The 16,914-nt window shown below is 39.4% G+C and overlaps 1 long non-coding RNA gene across 1 annotated transcript; it reads left to right on the forward strand.

Moving 5' to 3' along the window:
* Positions 1-5,212: 5,212 nt before the first annotated feature.
* On the forward strand, positions 5,213-6,822 carry LOC111946369 (uncharacterized). Its single transcript, XR_002872049.2, has 2 exons — positions 5,213-5,871; positions 6,166-6,822. It is a non-coding gene; the product is annotated as an uncharacterized LOC111946369 (long non-coding RNA).
* Positions 6,823-16,914: the final 10,092 nt, after the last annotated feature.

Raw genomic sequence — 16,914 nt, forward strand, 5'->3', positions numbered from 1 at the left:
AGTCAGTTGATGATGCTGATGCTAGCACTTTTAGCCATTTTAGCATCATCTTCAAATTTTCAACCGTACATCCATTTTTTCAACAATTTCAACTTTCATGCTTAACTCCGTCTACAAATTTTGATCCGTTTTGGTCATTCTACTTTTACAATGTTCACCTTTGACTTTTGGCCCTTAAGTTTTCAAAATATTCCAGGATTTTCCAGGACATTTCAGGCATTTTTTCAACAATTTTAGCTTTAATGCTTAACTCCTTCTACAATGTTTGACCTATTTTAGACATTCTACTTTTACAATGTTCAGCTTTTTCATAATATTTCTACTTTCATTCAGAAATACAGCATTCAACCCTGCATTTTCTTCTGGAAATGCAGCTCCTTCTAGTGTTACATTTGTTTTCCTCTTATGCTATCTTCCGCCGTTTTTCGGCACTTAACTCCTTCTACAATTTTTAACTTATTTTAACCGTTCATCTTTTAAAATGTTCAGCTCTTTCATCTTATTAATGCTATGACTTTTGGCTTTTGAAATCCTTGTACTTTTTAAGATATTTTAGGATATTTCAGGATTTTTTGCTTCCTTGAAATACATTGAAAATCCTAGCCCCGCCCACGGCCTCTACGGCTCATGGGAAGTGTTGATTCCCACACCATGAGTTAGGTGGCTGTTACGAGAAGTCACTATCATGTTGTTACACCATACATGTCAGTGGTTAAATGACAAAATGATGCTGTGTCATTCAGCTAGCTTGCTGATGATCCATATATCTCATTCATTATACGTGGATGAGTGTGCTAACATTGATGGCACATGCATTGTTGACAAAACTAATCTTGAGGCTCAGCATTTGCCAGAATGTACTCTGCTGCAGGACATGACCCCACTTTTACTGTCAAATGATCAGTGCTTTGGATTACAACATCAATGTTTGAAATCATCATGGGATGGAGATTGTTTGGCAGCCATTTTGTGTTTTTCAAATCTGAAGCCTTTGTTTCTTTAAACAAATATAACTTCAACATACTTGTAGCTAGAGACATCGTTCAAACATTAAAATGATCACAAGGCTTTGGACTATAAAATACGTTTAGAAATCATTATGGGATGTCGACACAACCTAATGTTGGTGGCCTTTTTATGACAAAATCTGAAGCAAATGTTGCAATAAACTTCATCCATGGCTGGAACTGAACATATTGAAATTCACTGGATCTGGACATATAAGGAATGTGGGCGTGGTTAGCCAACAAACTTCGTTGCTAAGGACGTCCAAAGGTTTACTTTTTCCGATTTGTCTGAAACTGACGTCGATTTGTTCGTCATCCCATGTCGACCCAAACGAAAAATGGTTGCTATGGAGATAAAATTAATAGAAAAGCCGCCATTTTGAAAAAAGTGGATTTTCTGTCAACTTAGAACATGTAGCTTTTACCAATATGATACTCTTAAACAATGTGGTTTTTTGAGTCAGTTGATGATGCTGATGCTAGCACTTTTAGCCATTTTAGCATCATCTTCAAATTTTCAACAGTACATCCATTTTTTCCACAATTTCAGCTTTCATGCTTAACTCCGTCTACAAATTTTGACCTGTTTTGGTCATTCTACTTTTACAATGTTCACCTTTGACTCTTGGTACTTTAATTTTTCAAAATATTCCAGGATTTTCCAGGACATTTCAGCCATTTTTTCAACAATTTTTTAGCTTTCATGCTTAACTCCTTCTACAATGTTTGACCTATTTTAGACATTCTACTTTTACAATGTTCAGCTTTTTCATCATATTTCTGCTTTCATTCAGCAATACAGCATTCAACCCTGCATTTTCTTCTGGAAATGCAGCTCCTTCTAGTTTTTATAGTATCTTCCGCCGTTTTTTGGCGTTTAACTACTTCTACAATTTTTAACCTATTTTAACCATTCTACTATTAAAATGTTCATCTCTTTCATCTTATTTCTGCTATGACTTTTGGTTTTTCAAATCCTTTTACTTTTTAAGATATTCCAGGTTTTCCGGGAATTTTTGCTCCATTGAAATACATGGAGAATTTTTCGTTCAGAAGTTCACAGTTAAACTCCTTCTACAATTTTTCACCTATTTTAACCGTTCGACTATGAAAATGTTCAGCTCTTTCATCTTATTCTAGCTATGACATTTTGGTCCTTCAAATCCCTGAATTTTTCTATTTATTCCCGGATATTCCTGAATTTTCCAATCTTTTTGCTCCATTGGCCACACCTTTGCTTCTTTAAACAATTGTAACTTTAACATTCTTTTGGCTAGAGACACCGTTCAAATATTGAAATGTTCACAAGGTTTTGGACTTCAACATAAGGTTTAAAAATTATTATGGGATGGCAACACCACCTACAGTTTGGCGGCCATTTTGTGCCAAAATGTGAGGCAATTTTAAACTTCTTCAAACTTTCACCTATTTTTACCATTCTACTATTACAATGTTCAACCCTTTCAGCTTATTCCTTTCAGCTACGACTTTTAGTCTTTCAAATCTTTGAACTTTTCAAGATATTCCAGGATTTTCCAAGATTTTTGCTTCATTTAAATACATGGAGAATCCTTGAAAACCTTTGTTGCTTTCAAGCATTATAACTTTAACAAGCTTTCAGCTAGAGGCACCGTTCAAACATTGAAATGCTCACAAGGCTTTGGACTTCAACATACGTTTTGAAATTATTATGGGATGGCAACACAACCTACTGTTTGCTGGGCATTTTTTGACAAAATCTGAAGCAAATATTGCAATAAACTTCATCCATGGCTGGAACTGAACATATTGAAATTCACTGGATCTGGACATATAAGGAATGTGGGCGTGGTTAGCAAACAAAGCTCGTTGCTAAGGACGTCCAAAAGTTTACTTTTTCCGATTCATCTGAAACCGACGTTGATTTGTTCCTCATCTCCAGGCGACCCAAACATAAAATGGTTTCTATGGAGATAAAATCAATAGAAAAGCCGCCATTTTGAAAAGAGTGGATTTTCTATCAACTTAGAACATGTAGCTTTTACCAATATAATACTCTCAAACAACGTGTTTTTTGGAGTCAGTTGATGATGCTGATTCCAATGCTAGTACTTTTAGCCATTTTAGCAACATCTTCAAATTTTCAACAATTCAGCCATTTTTTCAACAATTTCAGCTTTCATGCTTAAGTCCTACAAATTTTGACCTATTTCAGCCATTCTACTATTACAATGTTCAACTTTTTCAGCTTATTCCTGCTAGGACTTTTGCACCTTTAACTTTTCATGGTTCTTCCAGTACAGTTCAGCCTTTTCTTCAGCTAATTCAGCTTTCATTAAGCAGTACAGCATTCAACCCTGCATTTTCTTCTGGAAATGCAGCTCCTTCTAGTTCTTTTTTACTTTTTAGAAATATTGTTAGGGAATAAATTTGTTAAACTTAATCCGGCCGAATCCCGTGGTTTTCTCCTTCTCGACTTTATTGAACATGCAACAAGGAAAGTAATCTCAAAGCGACAGATTATATTTTCCAACACTGTTCACCTGTTCAAATCCTCTGCAGCTGAGAGTTATTTTTCCCCGCGCTCCCAGTGTATTCCACAGAGAGCACGCACGATAGTTGGGGCAGCAGAAGGATGAAAGAGCTGTGACTCTATCTGGCAACACTGCACTGGATGAGGAAGGAAGGAGCAGGTTTCCTGGCAGGGACATGATGTCAATTGATAAAGCAGAAAAGAACCTCAAACGAGCTTCATCGTGAGACACGCATGGTGTTCAGATCTGCGTGCCGATGCCCAACTGAGGCCAGAACAGCAAAAACGGGAAATGGCTGAAGCTAAAAAAAAGTATTTTTCCATCAGGAAAAAATTCATTCATAGATTTTCAGCTCTGTTGAACCATTACAATTTTTTTTTTTACTTTGACCTGCATCTTTACCAGCTGGTTTAGCGCGCTTCAGGCCGTCTGTCTGCACGCGGACACACGCACACTTTTAACCGAACAGGATTTGTGAAAATATATTTAATAATTAAGTTGCACATTACACAAAGGAGGAATGCATGAAAAGATGAGGCTGGAGGAGGGACATGAATCTTTTTAATAATATCAATACCAATACCTGTTTTTTTCCTGCGGGGCGGGGGACGATACAAAATGATCTCACGAAAAACGGTTGAATTATTGCCATGAACTATTGCCATCTAACAAAGTTTAAAAAAACTGTCTCTACTGAAATGCCTTCCGTCGTTTCTATTGAAAATTTCAGTAGTATGTGTGTGAGCATTTTCAGTAGTGTGTGTGAGAGATTTCATATGTGTTTATGAATGCTAATTCTGAATAATGTCCTACACGGCACCTCATACATTCTGATTTCTGGAGTCACCAAGGAAATGCGTGGTGAAAAAAAAAGAGAGCGCTATACTTCAGTGAGACGGAGTCGGAGATTTTAATGATGGAGTATGAAGATTATACGTCCATCAAAAAAGTAACACGGCTGCATCATCAAGAGAGAGTTTCTGCTTGGAGAAAAATAACAGACAAAGTAAACGCATGAGTTTCTGATCTTGTTTCCATTTCCTTGTGACGCATATACATATATATATATATATATATATATATATATATATATATATATATATATACATATATATATATATAAACTTATCCAATTTTGCCGCCTTAAATGAATTACTTCTATTGGTAACAAGTAATTGAGTTAAATGTATTCAACCTTATTTCTTAGGGTCCGTACACACCGGGACGAATTTCGCGCGTGATATTCGCCGACGTTTAACGCCTCGTGACTAAACAAAGGGCACCAATGTGAGTGTGCACACCGACGCGAAAAACGCCACATGTCAAAGCGTCATTTTGGATTTTAGATCCATTGGCCTCTGTGAGTGAATGAGTCATAATAAGTAATTAGGTACCATGTTGGTATTTTTCCAACTGAGATGAACAAACCCAAAAACAAAGCCACAGATAACCAGCTGACCAGAAGTTATTTGGCTTTAATGTTACGGTCCGGCTCACTTGAGATCAGAATGTGGCCCTGAACCAAAATGAGTTCAAATCCCTGCTTTACGCGGTTCATGGTATCACCTCACAGGCTCCTCTTGAAGCTCAGTTACAGTCAGACAGAGACCAGAGATGAAGGATGAAGAGCGAGGAGGAAGAGGAGGAGATCTTCCTCTTTGGTCTTTAAATGTCCATTTTTTGTCCATTTCTGGTGACCAATCAGATGTCTTTAAATCCCAGCGCCTGATGATGCCGACCACCAGAACCTCAGCTGTGTTCAGACTTGGGTTGTTCCTCCACCTCATCGGCTGCAGTTCCTGCGTCCATGGAGTCCCTGGATCAGTTGGTATCGGTTACTTGGTTCTGACACATGGACTGTTCTGGTCATGTGATTTTCCTTAAAGCGATAAGATGACCAACACAGGGTTCTGCTGTCTCTGCTCGGCACATGCCAAGGTTTCAACATCGTCAGATAACTGGAAACCCCAAAGTCTAAATGGGAAACACCTCTAACCTAACCTCTGATGAACATCTAGAAACCACCTCTGTTGCTAAATCTGACATGACTGTCAGTCTGAACATGATTCTTCATTTCTAACAGTCAGGCTGAAGAGAGGAAACCTGAAGGAAACAGTTTTGCTGAGAAACTTTTCTCCTGAATGTGGAACTTCTTCCTCATCTTCACTTCCCTTTCTCTGATCTGCATCTGTCCCTGCAGACGTTTCCTGTCCGTCTGCTCTCTATAAAGAGCCTGTGAGATCTTCAGAGACTGAAGACCTTCAGCAGCTGACGCCTCAGAGGTCCTCCTGCCTGAACCAGCGTGGGTCCAGCATCCCGTTCTGAAGCTCCTGAAGAACCAGAGACTGTGGGTGAGACCATCAGCCATCAGTTCACTCTCCAGAAAGTCTGGAGTTCCTTTCAGACCTTTCAGTTTGAGGGACTTTGAAAGTGTCCTTAGAAAACTGCTTTATCTGCTGGTTCCTTCTTCTGAACGGAGACAGACAGACGTTTAGAACAGAAGGTCCTGGTCCTTCTTTGGGGATGAAACAGGGAATTCCAGGAATGTCATGGCTAAACGCTTTCTGGAAGAAAGTGTTGAGGATCTGCAGCTGCTTTGGTAGAAAAGCTGAAAAACCAACAGATGTTGTTGTTTCTGCTTCCAGGTGACCATGAAGATCCTGCTGAGCTGTTTGCTGATCCTCATGCTCTTTGCTGACTCTTCTATGGCTACATATGAAAGTTTTTGCAGGAAGCACATAGACATAGACATGACAGACATGGTAACAACGGTAAACAACAAATGTGACTCAGTGATAAAAGACAAGAACATTTACGACAACAACAACTGTAAAAGAATCAACACTTTCATTGCCTCTGACCTGGCTGAAGTCGAAAAAATCTGTACAAGTGAGGGAACCCTAAACAGTCAAAGTCAAATGATGGAGAGCAAGAAAATGTTCACACTCATCAACTGCAAACTGAAGCACAACGATGCCAAGAAACCCAACTGCCAATATGAAGGCATTCTCCTGACTAACAGGAAGCTGTTGGTCCAGTGTGACAACAACAACCGGCCTGTTCACTTTGGTGGTTACATAGCAGAGCCTGGTTTCTGATGTCTGGATTCCTGAGGCGACAGTGAAATGTCCTGCTGACCTTCTCTGAATCCCACTGAACATCTGGCTTTACTGCAGCAGAGCCGCTTATCTAGATCAGCTGATCCTGTTCTGTGCTGCTCACAGGTTGCATTCCTGTACTCTGCTTGCTCCAACTCCAAACAAAGAGGAGTTCTGCTTTCATCAATAAAAGTATCAAGTTGACTCACAAGGACTCAGTTATTGACCCACATTTGGAATCCTGATCAGTTCAGAACTAGGACTTCTGTAGAGCCAGTATCTCTGGTCCCAATGATGGATCAATAAACCTGCAGGAATGAGTCTAAACCTTTAAACTCTGCAGAAAGCTGTGGAGGCTTAGAATGACCTCACTTCCACTAACAGATTACAATCCTGTCATTTCTAGTGGAAACTTTCCTTTTCTGATGGAAACATGTTTGACTTCCACCAACAGAAAGAAATGTCCTTCAAATGTGGATGTTCAGCTCCACGGAAATACCCGATCTTCATCGAAAGTGGCCGATCCGGTCTGTGACGTCACGGGACTTTCGTTTGACTTCTGGTCTTGAAGGAAAACTTGAACTGAGTCAATGTTCTCTCTGACAAGAATGTCTGATGTTTCCTCATTTATTGTCCTCACCTGAAGAAACAAGCGCGTGTCACCCGGAAATTCCGGCACACCTGCATTCCCACAATCCTTTGCAAACATTGTTTTTTTACATCTTTATTGTACAAAGTGGAATTGCATTGCAAAACACAATTTTACAAACTAAGCTTCAGATATTCCAGGGGAGCAGACATATAACATGCATTTACATAAAAACATTCAGGTTTCTACAACTTTCATATAAACATACAGCTTTCTGATTAAGACTCTTGGAGATGTTACCGATATACATTTATATTTGTTTGATTAACACAGGAGAAATAAATAGAAGATGAAGAATATTTACATTTATGAATATAAAATTTAACAAAAATAATAATACAATTAATTATGAGTTTTTTGTTCGAGTTCAAGTTTTTATTATGAAAGCCAAAAATTATATATTTAAACTTTACAGTAAAGTTGGGGTGAATATGATGTCTAATAAATTGTAAAAACTTTTTCTAAAAATTCTAATTTCAGTAGAATTCCAAAAAAGATGGTTAATTGTTTCTGGATATTCTCTGCAAAAAGTACAGTTAGAATCAATTGTTTTAATGTATTTTAGCATGAATTGATTGGGGGGGGGGGGGGGGGGTAAATGTAGTGAATGTAGTGAATTATTTTCAAAGAAACTTCTTTCATTTTATTATTTATCATAAATGTTTGGGTCACACTCCAGCCTTTCCTCCAGAAACTGTCAGGAACAAAACGTCTCCAGTAGGTTTTAGTACAGAAATGACATCACTTTGAAACAACACACGTATTTATTTGTTGTTATTCTTGTGGGTGGGGGTAAAACACATTTTTCCTGTGGGGGTGTCAGTTGCATCCATGGGGGGCTTTTCTTAATTCGTAGCAGTTGTTTTGAACATTTGCCATATTTCTGTGGAAACAGCATCAAACACAATGAATATTCTTTAGGAGTCACTAGATTGTCTGTTACATTCAGGAGATCTACATAAATGCCCATGACCCAGATTCATCTGTTTGCTCAGCTGTTGGACAAGTTCACAAAAAGAAACTAGGAGTCCATCTGCTGCTGTGCTGCAGACACAACGGCTCAGTGGAGGCACGGCTGACCTTTCAATCAAAGAGAGAGGGTTCAAATCCCACAAAGTATGGTCCAAAAAAGTGTTTTTTGAATAGAGTGTGGAACATCTTCACTTCAAAACAGAGACCAGCTGCTGATCTGCTGCAGACAGATCAGCTCAGTGGGAACCACTTGATCCTGGGAGCAGAAGACTGAGGGTTCAATTCCCTCCTAATGTCTTTCTAAATCCATCAACAGTTTTTTCAGAGTCTGGAACGTCTTCACCTCATCAGAACGACCAGCTACTGCTCTGTTCCAGCCATGAGGGCTCAGTGGAAACACATCAGACCACCAATGCAAAAGGTTGAGGGTTCAAATCCTGCTAAGTATCTTTGGAAAGAAACTCCTAGTTTTTCCACAATGTAGACTGTCTTCACCTCATCAGAACGAGGAGCTGCAGCTCCAGTCTAGGTAGAATAGCTCAGTGGTAGAGAGCAGGTTATTAACTAGGAAAAGGGTTCAATTCCCAGCTGGAGACAGAGGCAGTAACTTACCTCTGTCATCTAAAAACAAGAACTAAAGAGAATTCAACAGGAAGAAACAAATGATAGGATTCATTGGTAAGTCAGTGGAGGGGGGGTTAGTGGGGGGGGTGGAAACTGGCCACAAAGGAGGAAATGAGAGGAAGAAGACTAATGTGGTCAGTTTCCAAAGGGAGCATGGGGGAGATGATAGGAGGAGTGAAGGAGGGAAAGGATGAAGGTGGAGATAGAGGGAGGTGTGTTTTGAAAGTTTATAATTCCCCCCAACCCAGATACATTTTAGTTTATTCCAAAAGCCAAATATTCTCTAACCTTTTTTCCCTTTGTTTAGCCTATGTCTTCCTCCCCCAGAGGGGCTGGTCACATGTTTCTGTTGTTTTCCATGTTTCTTTTCTGTGACCAGCCCCTCATCCTTCCTCCTTCACTCCATCTGTGCTGCTCTTCTCTATCCTCCAACCTTTTCTAGCATCTGCTGCTGCTTTCTCCCATTTCCTTGACCTTTGCCAACCAGACAAACTCCACTGACCTTGATTGACCTTCAGTCTGACAGAGGGAAGTTACTGCCTCTGTCCCAAGTTTGGAATTGAACCCTGCACTCCCACCCATAATAGCCTCTTCTCTACCACTGTGCTATACTTCCTAGACCAGAACTGCAGCTCCTCGTTCTGATGAGGCGAAGATGTTAGACTCTCTGAAAAAACTTGGAGAGTTTCTTTCCAAATCCATGCGGTGGGATTTGAACCCTCACTCATCTGCTTGTTAGATCAACTCTACAACGCTGAGCTGTTCTGCTTGTGTCAAATCAGCAGCTGGTCTCTCATTTAAGGTGAAGATGTTCTCCACTTTGAAGAAAATGACAGAGATACTCAGTGGGATTTGAACCCTCACAGTTGGGAATTGAGGTCAGGCATCATTTCCCTGAAGCCATCAGTCTGTCTTAGAGGAGCGGCTGGTGGTTCTGATGAGAGAAGATGTTCCACACTCTGAGAAATGTTTTAGATGAAAGTTGGGATTTGAACCATCAAGCTGGTGTTTAATGGTCAGCTGTGTTTTTCCTGAATCCTATTGTCTGAACCAGACCTGCAGCTGGTGGTTCTGATGAGGTGAAGATGTTCCACTCTGAGAAAAAATGATGATCTTCTGAACAAAGACTCTCAGTGGGATTTGAACCCTCAGGCTTTTGTATGCTCTTCTGGTAATGCTCAGTGAGAAAGAATTTTGCGACAAGTTTCCCAGGGTGGATGTTAAAATGCAAATGCAATCCCCGCTTTGCATTTTCATTTTAATAATGACACAGAATAAGCGGTTTTAAGTAGAAAATGAAAAAGCATTTTGAAATATATATATATATAATAATAATAATAATAATAATAATATATAAATATTGCTTTTTCCTTTTAATTTTGTGGCATTTGATGCAGCTACATTTTGAAAATGAAAAAGCATTTCTAGTTATGACTTTGCTTTTTATTTATGATGCAGATTGGCTTCCATAGTCTGAGAGGCGAACAGCACAACTGCAGAGGCAGCAGATAGTCTCAGCATTATCATTATCAGCTCCTCGTTCTGATGAGGTGAAGATGTTCCACTCTGAGAAAAAATGATGATCTTCTGATCAAAGACTCTCAGTGGGATTTGAACCCTCACCCTTCTGCTCACTCTGCCTCCAACTCCTCTATTCAAGCCAATAACTCTATGCTGTTCTGACTGCATCAGAGCTGCAGGTCATCTAAATTATGAGAAAAAAAAGAGAATAAACCTGTTAGATTATTTACCAAGAGACTAAGTGGAATTTGAACCTTCAAAGGTCAAATTAAGGTCAGGCAGGATTTCCCTGAACTCTTATGTCTGCGTTAGAGCAGCAGCTCTTGGTTCTCATGAGGTGAAGATGACTTCAAAGTCTGAAAAAAGCTATTTTTTTTTTATCAATGGTGGGATTTGAACCCTCACCCTTCTGATCAAGCCAATAACACTAAACTGTTCTGGCTGCATCACATCACTGCAGAAAACTCCCACTAAGTGTCAGGTTTTTTTCAGAGTGTGGAACATCTTGACCTGGTTGCTGCTTCAGAGCCAATGGCGGCACGACAAACCCTTTTCCCTTTTTTAGCTTCTATTGTTTTTCATTGAACAATTGGAACTTTCAAAAAAACATGACTGAACATCAAACATTTGAACAAAAGAAGGTTTTTTTTGGCTCCTCTACCAGTTTGAATTATTTTAACTGGATTTGAAATTCACTAATAACTATTGTAAATTGGGGGTGGGGTGGGGGGGCTATACATTAATATTTATGCATATTGAATTTGGCATAGAAAATAGTTTTATTCTATTGTGTTTTTCATTCTGAGACCAAAGATGATGATGAAAAGAGTAAATGTTGGTCATGACGGGTTTCTATTTTTCTACTTATGTTTATTTTTGTCCAAATAATTTGTGTTTGGGGACATGACCCCCCCCCCACTAAATCCTAACCGATGTCATTTAGTTTGGGGGGAAACAGAATCTTTCATTGGTTTGTTTTTGATGAACTTCTTTGCATCGGCAGCAGAATAGACTAAACTCTGGACAAACATTTCACTTTAGTCCAATAAATAGACTGAAAAATCTCAAGTTGAGATGAATATGAACTAGTTTGGATTTGATCCTTTACAGAGATGGATTCCTAAATCAATTCTTTCTGATTTGAAAAGGATACGACTATTTCATTCAAAATGGATTGACTTAGTTTGAACTTGAAATCTAAGGTGTTAGAGATTCATTTGACTTTCTAAAACCTGGAGTGCCACACTAAACCCCTCACGCCTGAGACTGAGGCCCACCAGATGGTTCAATCCAGCCCAGTCATGAAGAGTAAAAATTATAAGAATGTTTAAAACAACAAGCACGTTTGTAGTCCATTCCTGTGGCAAGTTATGATTTTTTAAAGAAATAACCGAAATGTGCAATCCCGCCACTAGGGGAGCAAAGAATAAGCAAAACAGGTGAAAATGCATATCTTTACATCTGCCAAAAGTGAAACCTAACGGCTCTGTGTCTGAATTAGATGTAGTTTAATTCCCCGCAAGCCCCACTGCTGTCACATTGTTATAAGAATGATCAGTAGCGACACCCTAATGACCAAAATGTTGTCAAAGAGAAAAAAAAGGGTTGAAGTGAAGGGCTGAGCTTTCCAGGAAAAATGGATAAAGTTTTATTTGTTTACGGAGTTGAATGCAAACCTGCATGCTTGTTATGTCATCAATAGGTCTCAGTGCTCAAAGAATATAATATTCAGTACCACTATGAGACAATGAGGAAAGTTTCACTATTTGCAGTTAAGAAAAGAGAAGATTTACGAACTAAAAGCTGGACTGAAAAAACAACCGTCTGCATTTACTGCAGCTTGACGTCAGTGATGGAGCAGTGATGGACACCTAATTACAGACAGGTTGGAGCAAACATCCAAAAGATTTCATTGATGGCGCTCCATCAAAGGTCAGGAAGAAGGCAGGTGTTGCCACAAAATTGAGGCAGAAACCAGGAAAAGATTCTTGGACATTTCACTGTGTTTTGCACACTTGAATGACAGTAAACATGTTTCTGCACAGGATCTGAATCCTGATATTGATTGCTCGCTGAAGTGTCAGGAGAGAAAGGAGGTTAACTCCAAATTCTTCTTATGTTCACAAATGTTTGCAAGTTTGATTTAGTTTAATTATTCATTGATTTACACATTTACATTTTAGGCAGGTGTTTTATTTTTTTCCGTAGCTCCTCTTGAGTTTATTATAAGGATTGATTCAGTGTCAGATGTAAAATATTCAGTCTGAATAAAATTAAATAAACTAATTTTTTAAGTGAAATGCATTTTATTTTACATCCATTGGCCTCTGTGAATGAATGTGTAATAATAAGTGATTAGGCTTATTTATTTTTTACCAACTGAGTAAAAATAAATAAATAAATATGTTTTTTGCTTTTATGTTACTGCTCCGGCCCACTTGGGATCAGACGCCTTGAATGTGGCCCCCGAACCAAAATGAGTTTGACACCCCTGCTGTAGGGGGCGCTGTGTCAATAAGGCAGGGGTGTCAAACTCATTTTCGCCGAGGGCCACAGCAGCATAGTGGTTGTCCTCAAAGGGCCAGATATAACTTATACATGTAACCAAATAACGAAAAGCAAACGCAACTACTCGATGTTAAATAACTCATCATTTAGTTATTGTGACAATTCCAGTTGCATGGAAAACATGTTTGCTTGTAACATTAGCATAAATCCTTTTACATTTGATTCTGTCAGGTTAGGTTATATATATATAACCTAATATATATATATATAGGTTAGGTTATATATATATAACCTAACCTATATATATATATATATATATATATATATATATATATATATATATATATATATATATATATATATATATAATTATAATTTTTTTTTTCTGTTTTAATTTTTATATTCATCTACAATTTGTACACATTTCTATTCCCCCTGAGACATTCACATTGTTGTTGTATTATGGTGTTTGTCAATAAAGTCTGAAAAAAATCATTTTCCATCGGCGGACGGGAAACAAACCTGCAGGATGCACAGCAGCTGCAGTTACCGGTGACTGCCACGAGAGGGCGCCAAACAGCTGCATATTCAAATCTGCTGCCTGGAACAAACGTCAACACTTTCCATTCAACGACCGACTAGAAGAGCATTTCAAATCTATCCAAATACCTTCTGGACTGAGAGACTCTGGTGGTTGTGAAGTAATTTTGAGAAGTGTTTTTGTTTTTTTTGTTTTTTTTATTTAGGTTCTATCAATTTGTAGGTAGATAGAAGCCTTGGCTTCACCAGACACCTTTTTCTGTTCATGTTGATCAGTGTTTATGTTGATGTTTTAAGTTTGTGTGTTTAACATAACCAACATAAATCTCTCTCTCTCTCTCTCTCTCTCTCTCTCTCTCTCTCTCTCTAAAAAAGTTCCCGCCTTTCACTAATGCAGAACGGGTTTAGTGCTGGACTTAGCATTAACAAACCTGGAGACAGAACCTTTAGAACCTTACTCCATGAAGAGCTGTGATGAAGAACTGTTCACCATAAACACTCAGACCACAGAGGATCTAGAACCAGAACTTTCAGAGGTTCTGATGGTCATATTTCTCCATCTAATGCTGAACAGAAAGGATGTCAGCTGGAATGGAAATGTGTCTCATCACAGTTTAGGTCCAAAGACGTAGTTCAGCCTCACCAATCAACACGCCTCCACAACAGAACAGCTGATGCTGGACAGCTTGGTTGGAATATTAAGTTTAATGAAGAAATGAGAACATTGGTGGAGCGCTCTGATTGGCCAGAGAGGTGAGTCATGGCTCTCTGTCCAATCAGATTTTGGAACATGTCCCACAAAGCTTCCTTCATGTTGAACGTCTTTCTCTGTCATCCATTCACTGGATTTCTGATTTCATGCTCAACATTTCAAGCTGATGTCTTTGTGTCTCAGCCTCCAGAAGGTTTCAGCACCACCATCCGGACAGCTCCCACTGCATGTTCTCCTTTAAACCCAGCCGGGCTCCAACCAAGAGTTTGGGAAGAAATCAGGAGAAACTGGAGAACAGAGGAGGAGATCTGAGGATCTCTGCAGAGAGAGATCCTCAGAGGAGACTGTTCCTTTCATGTCATACTTGAAGTCTTAGTCACATGTTCCTGTACAGGTGCTCCAGGTTTCTGGGTGGGAGGGTTCATGGAGGGTCATAGAGAGGAGTACAGGTGTGTCTGCAGGTCCCTCGAGGCTGGTACAGCCACCTGAACGGACATCATAGACATCAAATGGAACGTACCATTATCCCCGTTTCCATCACATCAGGGGTCACCACAGCCGTGCCCGCGGGCGCATTGGTCGCCTGCGAGGACCACTTAAAGCGCCCACGAGTCACGCTCTGAAAATCTCACAGATCACAATGAAATTCAATAGAATTTAGTAAAGTTTAATTCATGTTGGGAACAAAGTAGAAGTACAAGGATCAGTACAAAAAGACATCATAGCATTCACATCTCTGCTAGCAAGACGTCGGCCGTTAATTGGAAATCTATTAAATGTCCATCTATTTCACAAATGAATAAATGATGGGATGTTTTTTTTTAAATCAGAGAAAATTAAATACACATTGAGAGGACGCACGCACACATTTGACGACAAATGTTTCATTCACTACTTTTCACATTTAGATCTGTTACCGGGATGAGTTTGTGTCTGTGGTCTACTGATCTATGTCAATATTATTTTTATTCTCTGTCTGATTTTCATGCTGGGATGGGGCGGGGGTGGGTGGTTTGTTCCATGATCTGAATGTTTAGATTTTCTATTCACGTATGTTGACTCTTGTACAGACAAAATGGTTCAAAGTATCTCTCAGTTGGATCATTTATTAATATGTTCATAAAATAAAAAGAAGTACATGGATCAGTAGATTCTGCTCACATACTGCAGATTAGCCCCCCTGTCCTCCCCCCTCCTCTCTGTGAAGACCTCTCTGAACCGAGACAAAGTATCCATGTGCTTAATGTTTGAGGCCCCCTTGAGGCCCCCTCAGGCTTCCCTGGCCCTCCTCAGGCCTCTACGGGGCCCCGTAGGTCTCCTCAGGCCTCCCGGCCCTTTTTGTCTTTTATTTACTTTTTTTTGGTTTGGTTTTTTCTGTGGGACGTCCATCCAACAACCCTCTGCATTTATCCGGACTTGGGACCGGCACATGTGAGCACTGAGTGGTTCCACATGTGGTTGCATTAAAACACGCAAGAACCTCAAATATTCCAAATACCATCAAAGTACTTTATATACTTTATTTATCGTGTTTTTATTTGTTTTAGGAATGATTGTATTATTATTAAAAATTATCAAATCAAATCAAATCAAACTTTATTTATAAAGCACTTTTCATATAAAAATATAACACAAAGTGCTTTACATTAAAACAACAAAATATAAAAACAAGCAAGCATTAATAAATAAATAATAGGGCCCCCCTCCCCGTACCTAGCCCCCCACGCCTTTCACACCTCCCACTCTCCAACTGATGGAAAATGACAATGAAAAATAGGCTGTAAAACATAGGCTGAGCACAAAAACATGATGCGGGAAACGCTAGTAATTGGAACCTCCCCCCCTGTGAACAGCCGCATAGACAGCCAAATGCAACATCACAGGCGGGGACCGCTCCACCACAGCTAAGCGGTGATGCAGGTCCCCACCCAGAGCCGCAGTGGCTGAACAGCAGCCGTCCCAGAGGGAGAGGTTCCAGCTGAGGAAGCACCGGAAATAAAAATGAATAAAAAAATTATGAAGTGATAAAGCGCCTAATGCCTTGCTTTACTGTCCTGGCATTGCTCCTGAGCTTCTCTACAGACAAAGACAATCCCATTTTCTCAAAACTCTTCAATTCTTTTTGGATCGGGGAAGCCGGAGCGCCCGGAGAGAACCCGTGCCAACTGGATCCTCTTCCAGTGAAGCCACAGTGCTGATCCAAAGAGCACTAGAGCGGGAAAGACTGCTGGGACTTCCATTCAACAACAACCTTCAGTGTCTTTGCCGGTTACCATGGTGACGGCATTTTTAGATGGAAACGGTTGGGTTGAAGGTTCCACTTCCCTGGAAGAGGATCTGGTTTAAAATCCCAAGTGGATCAAAAATACTTTGACTAATAATGAAATAAAATATTTTAACAAACAAAAAGTTTGTATGTTTTTTTTTACTTTGTGATGAAAACATTTTAGAAATTCCTCCTGATTGGAGGAAGAATCAAACTGAAAGGCTGAAAGCTCACATGCTAATGTTGGAGCTCTGCTGTTAGCTAAGATAAACCCAAAAACAAAGAAGAGAACAAACCTACAGAGTCTAAAATAGGATCCTAAAAACCCCTTTCCTACTACGATCTAAACAGATTCCTAATCTGGATGTCTAATCATCTAAACAGATTCCTAATCTGGATGTCTAATCCTCTAAACAGATTCCTAATCTGGATGTCTAATCCTCTAAACAGATTCCTAATCTGGATGTCTAATCCTCTAAACAGATTCCTAATCTTTGTTTCCTA

The sequence above is a fragment of the Oryzias latipes genome, chromosome 2, assembly GCF_053564925.1.
Source record: "Oryzias latipes strain Hd-rR chromosome 2, Olatipes_Hd-rR_3.1".
Classification (NCBI taxonomy): Eukaryota; Metazoa; Chordata; class Actinopteri; order Beloniformes; family Adrianichthyidae; genus Oryzias; species Oryzias latipes.